This window comes from Pseudorca crassidens, chromosome X (assembly GCF_039906515.1).
Source record: "Pseudorca crassidens isolate mPseCra1 chromosome X, mPseCra1.hap1, whole genome shotgun sequence".
In the NCBI taxonomy this organism is placed as follows: domain Eukaryota; kingdom Metazoa; phylum Chordata; class Mammalia; order Artiodactyla; family Delphinidae; genus Pseudorca; species Pseudorca crassidens.
The window spans coordinates 127,116,701-127,125,701 of NC_090317.1; the positions used below are offsets into that span (position 1 = coordinate 127,116,701).

The 9,001-nt window shown below is 43.1% G+C and overlaps 1 long non-coding RNA gene across 3 annotated transcripts in view; it reads right to left on the reverse strand.

The window, feature by feature from the left end:
• Positions 1–5,449, reverse strand: part of LOC137217345 (uncharacterized) — a 240,702-nt gene extending 235,253 nt beyond the window's left edge. Inside the window, exon 1 of one of the 3 annotated variants that reach the window (XR_010940073.1) lies at positions 5,088–5,444. This is a non-coding gene — a long non-coding RNA (uncharacterized lncRNA). Of the gene's footprint in view, positions 1–5,087 lie in introns of all 3 variants that reach the window. The other 2 variants (XR_010940072.1, XR_010940071.1) reach the window with 2 other exon arrangements.
• Between the last annotated feature and the right edge of the window lie 3,552 nt (positions 5,450–9,001).

Consider the following 9,001-nt stretch of genomic DNA (forward strand, 5'->3'; position numbering starts at 1 on the left):
TTCCAAGGATTTGGGGAGATGTGAGTCAAGAATTGTGGATGAAGACCAAATATATGAGAAATATAGTTTAGTCATCTGAATGAGCAAATACGCATATATTTCTCATAAATCACAAAATCACCAACACACGGAACAGCTTCCACCACAAAGAATTAACTAGCCCCAAATGTCGTGCTAAAGTTGCAAAAACTTGGTCTAAAGAGTAAGAACTCATGCATGGGAGAAACCTAAATATGGTTTTAGAGCGATATGCAAAGTCGGGCAATCAATTTCTAGGCAGGTAATTGTCAGGGTTCAGGCAGAACACAGAAGGTCAACGGAAGTGCTGAAATTCAAGGAGGTTTTAATCGGGGTGATGCTATCACACACCCCCTGGGATTTCTGCGCCATGTTTTGTACATACCAGCTCCCCCAGTCTTTTTACTCACAAGTAGCTCCTACCTCTCTCGGTCGAAAAACTGCCCTGAGACTACTGGAACCTGCGTGGCCCACAGAAAGGAGCACGCGGAGCTCCTTTCTGGAGCTCCGGAAGCTTCTGGAATTCTGGAAGAATTCACATCACCTTGGAGCTGCTCTACACCAATGACTCACGGGTACAGGAATAGAAGGCCCCCAGGTCACCTTCCTGGTATCTGACTCCTCTGAGGTGTAGAGGCTCCAGAGCTGGCTCCACAATTCCCTTCCATGGGGCTTGGCTGGATACCACACGCTCACGGGCCCCCCTCAGCCCGGGCCCACATTCCCCTCTGCCCTTTGATGGGTTTTTCCTCAAAACCACCTTTACATGAATCCTTATCACTGGCTCCACCTCTTGGAAACCTAACCCAAGACAGAGATGACTTATAAGGATGGACTGGGTCTTGTGAAGTCTCAAAGGCCAGTGCCATGTCCCCAACTCCCCACCCTGATCACCACCCCAGCAGAGGTTCTGGAAAAGATGATGAGAAAGCAGCTGGATGCATGGGTACAACCACTAAGGGGAAGAGTATGGCGGTTCCTTCAAAAACTGAAAATAGAGCTACCATATGATCCAGCAATCCCACTCCTGGGCATATATCCAGAGAAAAGCATACTTTGAAAAGATACGTGCACCCCAATATTCATTGCATCACTATTTACAACAGCCAAGACACGGAAGCAATCTATCCAGGACAGAGGAAAGGACAAAGAAGATGTGGTACATATATACAATGGAATATTACTCAGCCGTGAAAAAGAAGGAAATGATGCCATCTGCAGCAACATGGATGGACCTAGAGTTGATCATGCTAAGTGAAGCAAGCCAGACACAAATATCCTATGATATCACTCGTGTGGAATCTAATTTTTAAAAATTATACAAATGAACTTATTTATAAAACAGAAACAGATTCACAGATTTTTTAATACTTTATTTTTAATAAATTTATTTATTGTATTTATTTTTGGTTGCATTGGGTCTTTCTGCTGCGTGCAGGCTTTCTCTAGTTGCAGGGAGCGGGGGCTACTCTTCGTTGTGGTGTGCGGGCTTCTCATTGCGGTGGCTTCTCTTGTTGCGGACCACAGGCTCTAGGCGCGTGGGCTTCAGTAGTTGTGGCACACGGGCTCAGTAGTTGTGGCTCACGGGCTTAGTTGCTCCGTGGCACATGGGATCTTCCCGGACCAGGGCTCGAACCCGTGTCCCCTGCACTGGCAGGAGGATTCTTAACCACTGCGCCACCAGGGAAGCCCCAGACTTAACAGATTTTGAAAACAAACTACAGCTACCAAAGAGGAAACATGGGGAGAGGGATAAATTAGGAGCTTGGGATTAATGTATACACACTACTATATATAAAATAAATAATCAACGAGGACCTACCGTATAGCACAGGGAACTCTACTCAATATTCTGTAATAACCTATATGGGTAACGAATCTGAAAAAGAATGAACATATGTATATGTATAACTGAATCGCTTTGCTATACCTGAAACTAACACAACATTGTAAATCAGCTATACTCCAACAAAATATATATTAAAAAAAGAAAAAGAGGGCTTCCCTGGTGGCGCAGTGGTTGAGAGTCCGCCTGCCGATGCAGGGGACACGGGTTCGTGCCCTGGTCCAGGAAGATCCCACATGCCGCGGAGAGGCTGGGCCCGTGAGCCATGGCTGCGAGCCTGCGCGTCCGGAGCCTGTGCTCCGCAACGGGAGAGGCCACAGCAGTGAGAGGCCCGCGTACCGCAAAAAAAAAAAAGAAAGAAAAGAAAAGAGAAGAAAAGAAAAAGAAAGCAGCTGGATGGACTCTGGGGAGGGCTCTCTGGTTGGGGGAAGTGAGTCAGTGATGAACAGGAGCAGTTCCGCCACAGGTGGCCAACAGGGGGCGCTGCAAGTTTTGGAGGTCATCAGGAGATTGCACTCTAAAGGCCAACGGCCTCCCAGCCAGACCGGTGGCCTTGAGTGCAGGGGAGTGCGGAACACTGGCTCAGCCCCATGTGCCATGTGCTGGGGAGAATAGCCACGCCCAGGACAGCAGAACTGAACTGTGGGAAGAAGCGGGTGGCACCATCACCACCCCCCACCGACTTATCGGCTGCTCCCAGGGCAGAGACCATAGCCTCTTTTCTTTGTATGCTCTAGCATGCAGCACAGGGTCAAGCTATGATAAACGCCCAGTGGATGTGTGTCGGGTGAACTCATTAATTAACTATCAGGGGGCAAGCTGGGAGCAGCTGAGGTGGCGGCCCCCGTGATCCCCACCTCCTGCTGTCCACGCTTTGTGTAATCCCCTCCGGTTGAGTGTGGGCACGACCTATGACTTGCAGCTAACTAATAGAAAGGTGAGATTCAATGGGGTAAAGGTGACAGGAGGTACATGCTTACGTGTACATGATTACATAATCGGAGCCCCATCTTACTGGAGTCTCCCTCTCTCTTCTTTCTGGCTTGGAAGAGGCAAACTGCCACGTTGAGAGCTGCTGGTGGAAAGGGTTGATTGGCTGGGTGTCCAACCCAGGGAGAAACCGGGGCCTCGGTCTGACACCCAGCCAGGAACTGACTGCTGTCAACAATTTGAGTGAGCTGGGAAGGGAACCCTGAACCTCAGATAAGACTGCCACCCTGTCCAACACCCTGATCTCAGCCTTGCAGAGGACCCAACTAAGCCGCGCCAGGAGATGAACAATGTGCATGGTATTAGGTTGATAAGTTTGTGGTAATACTGTTGCATGGCAATAGATAGCTAACATAATAGAGCAACAATAAGTTCAGCTGTGCCTGCTTGACATGAACCATAAACACCCACGGAGGGGTTGTGCTGTCCTGAGCACAAAGTACATGCTCAGTCTTGTCTTTCCCGGAGAAGCAGAAAATGGGAAAGATTATCTTATTCATCCACCATTTTCCATGTACGCTGACTGGTCCTCAAATACGAAAGAGGGACGAACTCTCCCCTTGTTTCTTCCGTCTTCATCACTGCTTCTCATCTTTGGGCCAATGACCACGCCAAAGCGTGCCAAAACTCATTTCAGCCATTTCACCCAGACTGGGCTAACTCAGCCCAATTTATAGGGGGTAAGATTTACAGATACAATTTTTACAATTTCATATGGACTTTAAAATATAAAAGAAGTGGGAGAAAGAATATTCTGGCAGATGAAACTTCATTAGCTGTAAGAATCACAGAGTGCCAGAAATGAATTGGAGTCCAGAGATTATGGGTCTAAAACTCTCACCTCACAAAATACAAAACTAGATCAAGAGAGGAGAAAGATTCAGGATCACACAGGTAGCTACCTGGTAGGACACCAGTTTTTCACTCCACCAGTCCGTCATTCCATCACATTCCTGTCCTTCAAAATTCAGGGTAGAGGCCTCTTCAATCCCTGTCATTTTATGACCTAAGAATTTTCCCAAGCATTACGCCAAATCTGAAAGTGAAACCACGTGTAATCACATTTCACCTGCCTTAAGTAATCAAGGTCGTTTTAATTGTTTAATTGAGGACTTGCCTGTCCTCCAAGCAGCAGGTAGCCCTAAATGTTTGCCCAAATTGTTTTCCGGGAACTTGGAGTCAGCTGTGTCTAGCTTGAGCTGAGCTGGTTAAGACTGGATGGGACCACCGACTCTCCAACTGGGCATGCGCGAGTGTCTGCTCAGTGATGTTTTGACATCAGAGGGCCAAAAACTCCACCCTCAGATCGTGCTAAGCACCTCCATTTTTGAAAGTGCAGAAGTCTGTACTTTAGTTACGCCTGAGCAGAAAAACAATCACTGTACCTTTCTCCAATCACCTTTCCCGGCGCTTCCCATACCTCAGACCGCCCTGCTTTTTTATTCATTATCCCATAAATACTCCGAGCCCCTCCCCTTCGGAAAGGTGGATACGAGACTTGTTTTCTCGTCTCCTCTCTTGTCTGCCTTGAGAATAAACCCTCTCTTTGTTGCAAACCTCAGCATCTCACCATTTTGGCTTGCTGTAAGTTATGCAAAATGAACCTGGTTCGATAACAAAAGGAATCCTTCCCTCTTTTTATAATCTCTTCAACATTTAGCAGTCCAAAACTCTGCTGAAATCCTGGAGAAGAATCATATGAGATGGCTACGGCTCTGCCTTTACCAGGAAAATTTACTCAGGTCAGGGTCCCACTTTAAAATATGCTTAAAGTAGCAGAAGTTAAAAACAGGCTTAATGCTGGGTAAGCTCCATCTTTTGTGGGGCTGGTTTTGCCTTGACCTTTGGACTCACAACATGTCATCCTTCTTTGTCCAAAGCTGTCACTGGGCAGTTTTTTTTCCCACGAAATGGGGGTTCTCTAAGATTGGATAGCATTTCAAATTTCCGTAATGGGGGTCATTACACACTTTTAAGACTCAAACAGCCCCACTGCCTCCTGGTTGGCTGTTTAAAAACACAAAGGGTTGGCAGAGTTTAGGCGAATTGCTCCCATTTGGGGTTTTTATGTATAATTTTTAGACATATGAGAGACAAAATAAGGTGCAAAACCCCTTTCATAACAGGCCCCATCTGCTGCAAGGAAAAATATTGTTATCATGTGTGAAAATTCAACTACATGGTAAGGGGGAAATCAGAGAATAATCTAAAAGTAAAAAAGATCACATGTTACCTCAAACTCCATCTCTTACTCTGTCTCCTCCAGTTCATTCCGGTATAAGATACACATAGCAGGCCTGCAGCTCTCTGCAACTGTGGCACCAAACATAGCATTTGTTTTTAATCACGGAAGACTTGATTTTCATCCATTTAAAGCCGAGGCTAACCACGAACTTATGTGCGAGTTCAGAGCGAGGCTAGAGATGCCCTAGACCCGCCCCCAAGAGAATGTGGTTGGTCTGGGCTTTGGGCTCAGGGTGAATTGCTTTCACCTGCCCAGTGTCCGCTGGTTGACGCTGACTCAGGCTGCCAGCAAGTTCTGCCAGGGCGCTGAAGCCAGCTAACCCAGCGTCTGAGCTGTGAGATCTCGGAGGCCTCTGCTTACCTGATGTTTCCAGTGCTACAAGGTCTCTGCTTCACTGCTGAATTTATTCTTTTGACCCTCCCTCAGAGGAGGTGGAACAATGACTTAAGGCCGGCAGGATTTGAAAAGGTAAACTGTGACTTACAAATGGCCAAGTTGAGAGATTTCTCAGAGTTCGCCAATGCACTCTGCGTCTAAGGTCATCTTCAAAATATTGATGTTGAAGAGCTGTTTTCCATCTCAGTAAAATGCTAAGTGTCTAGAGTGATGTTCTGGGCAGGCTTTTATCTTAGGGAAAAAAAATGTCGCATTAAGTGGTACCACCATTTATCTAAGTGTTCAAAACAGGAAGCTCCCGAGCCTTCCAAGCCCAATGAGTCCAAAGTCCTGTTGTTTCAACAATTTTTCTTTTTTATTGTGCTTATTACTGAGTGAACATGAGACAACATTTATGCTACATGTTTTTTAAATCATTATAAAATAGATCCCTGTGTTTGTATCGCTGCATTAATTCAAGAAAAATGAACATTACTATTATTTTTTCCCCTACGTGCCCCACCTCAAACCCACTCCCTTTTCCAAGGTATCTCAACCTCAGCACTTGCTGCACAAGGCATTCTAATGGGTAGAAGCCAGGGATGCTGATGAACATTCTGCAATGCACAGAATGTTCATCAGCATCCCTGGCTTCTACCCATTAGAATGCCAATAGCATCTCCCCAGACAAGAAAAGCAAAAATGTTGCCAGATATTGCCGGATGTCCCCTGGAAGCCAACTGAAATGCTATCCAATCTTAGAATCTCCCCTGTTTGAGAACCACTGCTCTAGAGGTAAAGCTCATCCCGAATTTTGGGTTTATTGTTTGTTGCTGATAGTTTTCATCACTTATATTTGTATAAATGTTACTGAGGTTTGCATTTTTTTAAAGTCTTATAAATCTAAGTGTTTAGGAAAATATATCCAAAACTTACAATTAAGGAAAAAGGATGCATTGAATCTACTGATGAACTGGTAGACAACTGGTACCTTTATAGTATTGAGGTTTCTGGCAGTTCAAAATATGTCCAAAAACTCTTTGACATTCCCTTCAAAAGATAAACTATTTCTCCCTCCCTTGAGTACGGGCTTGACTTAGTGACTTGTTTCAAATAAATAGAAAAAAGCAGAAGTGACTTCAGAGACTCTTTCTTTTTTGGATCTCTCTCTCCCGGGGAAGCCAGCTGTCAGGTTGCCACTTGGAAAGACCCGTGTGGTGAGCAACTGATGCCTCCAGCCAACAGCCAGTTAGCGACTGATGCCTCCTGCAAACAGCCATGTAAGTGAACTTAGAAGTGGATCCTCTACCCCAGTCAAGCTCCCAGATCACACCACATTCCCCCAATTGACACCTTGATTGCAACCTCACAAAAGACCCGAGCCAGAACCACACAGCTAATCTGCTCCTGAGTACCTGAACTACAGGAACTGTGAGATAATAAATGTTTGTTTTTATACCACTTAGTATAAGTGTGGGATAATTTGTTATGCGCCAAGAGATAACTAATACTACGTGTTCATTTCTATGAATATGACTCTCCATTTTTTAATCCTCTTTAATGACATTCAACAACTCTTTATTATTTCCATAAAGCTCTGTGAAAATTATCCCTGAATACTTAAAAATTTTGACATAATTTTTTTCCTCTTCTGTTTGTTACTGGTGAAATGAAATAGCATTAATTTTGTGTGTTTATCTCGTATTCAGCGTTTCCAAACACTTGTCTGCAAATGACCTGGAGTTTTCTATGTAGATAATCATATTATCTGTGAATAATGAGAGTTCTTTTTTCAATTCCTACAGTAATTTTCCTGGCCAGTATCTCTAATACAATGATGAATAGAACTACTGACAGCAAGAAATTTTCTTACACATGATTTTAAAAGGAATACATTTAACGAGTCATCATTATGTGTGAAATTTGCTATAATCTCTTTGTAATTATTCTTTACAAAATGTAAAGGAAGTTTTGTTCTAATCCTTGTTTACCTTGTTTATCCTTGTTTACCAAGATTTTTATCATGAATATTGCATTTTATTAAAAGCCATCTATTGATGTGATTATATATTTCTCCATCTCCTTAATTAATAACATTAGTTGATTTTCTCTCTTATTAAAAAAATCTTACATTCCTGAACTAGACATTAATTTCTAAACCAACTGTGTCTTACTTTTGGAAGCAGAAATGAGTGTTTAAGACTTAACCACCACTCCACCCTGACCCGGGAGGGATGGATTGGGAGTTTGGGGTTAACAGATGCAGACTATTTACGTATAGAATAAACAACAAGGTCCTACTGTGTAGGGAACTACATTCAATATCCTGTGATAAACCATAATGGAAAAGAATATGAAAAAGAATGTATATATATGTATAACTGAATCACTTTGCTGTACAGCAGACATGAACACAACATTGTAAATCAACTATATTTCAATCAAATAAATTTTTAAAAAGACTTAACCCCCCACCCCCCCCCGCCCAAAGTGGTTAACCTATGCAATATGATTGTAACCTTCAGCAAGCAGAGAAATATAAGTGACTTGGGGGTTTACATATACCTGTCAAACAACTGTATTCATTATTGTGATCCTGAGCAATACTTGAAAAGGGAATTAGCTATAAGGCATTCTGGAGAAGGCAAAACTATGAAGACAGTAAGAAGATCAGTGGTTTCCAGGGCCTAGTAGGGAAGGGAGCGATGAACAGGCAGGACACAGAGGACTTTTAGGGCAGGGAAAACAGTCTGTATGATATTATAAAGGTAGATACGTGTCATTATATATTTGTCAAAACCATAGACTATACCACACCGAGAGTGGACCCTAACGTAAACTATGGAGTTTGGGTGACGATGATGTGTCGATATAGGTTCATCAGTTGTAACAAATATACCACTCTGGTGGGAATGTCAAGGAGGCTGTCCACGTATGGAAGCAGGGGGTATGTGCGAACTTTCTATAATTTCCAATCAGTTTTTCTGTGAACCTAAAACTGCTATTAAAAATAGTTGTGTGTGTGTGTTTTAAAGGGAGGGGTGGGTTTGGTTGTTTCACGTTGGAACTGCATATTGGAGTGATTCATGGGCCCTGGGTTTATCTTTAGAATTGACAAATACTGAAACATGCTTAAAACATGCTTTTACACTTTTTTTTTTTACTTTGCAAAGGATGGAAGGGGTAGAGGGGAAGGGGAGGGAAAGAGGGATGTAAACAGTTTTGAATATTACATTTCCATGGTTTGAAACTTTCATACTACATTATTACTGGAAAATATTCATGTTTGCAAAAGCCTTGTTCGGCTTAAATTTGTACTGCTTTGTTTTTTCAAGAAAACAAAACCAGCTGAAAACAACCCACTCAATGCCACAGATGGGCTAATGTTGCCAGATCTTGTGATACTGTGTCCCTGAAATTATTTCTTGAGATTACAATCAAAGTCTTTTTTTTAAGTAGTAGGTATTTTTTTAATATATATGTATTTAAATTTTTTTTTTATTTATGTAATTTTTGGCTGTGCCAGG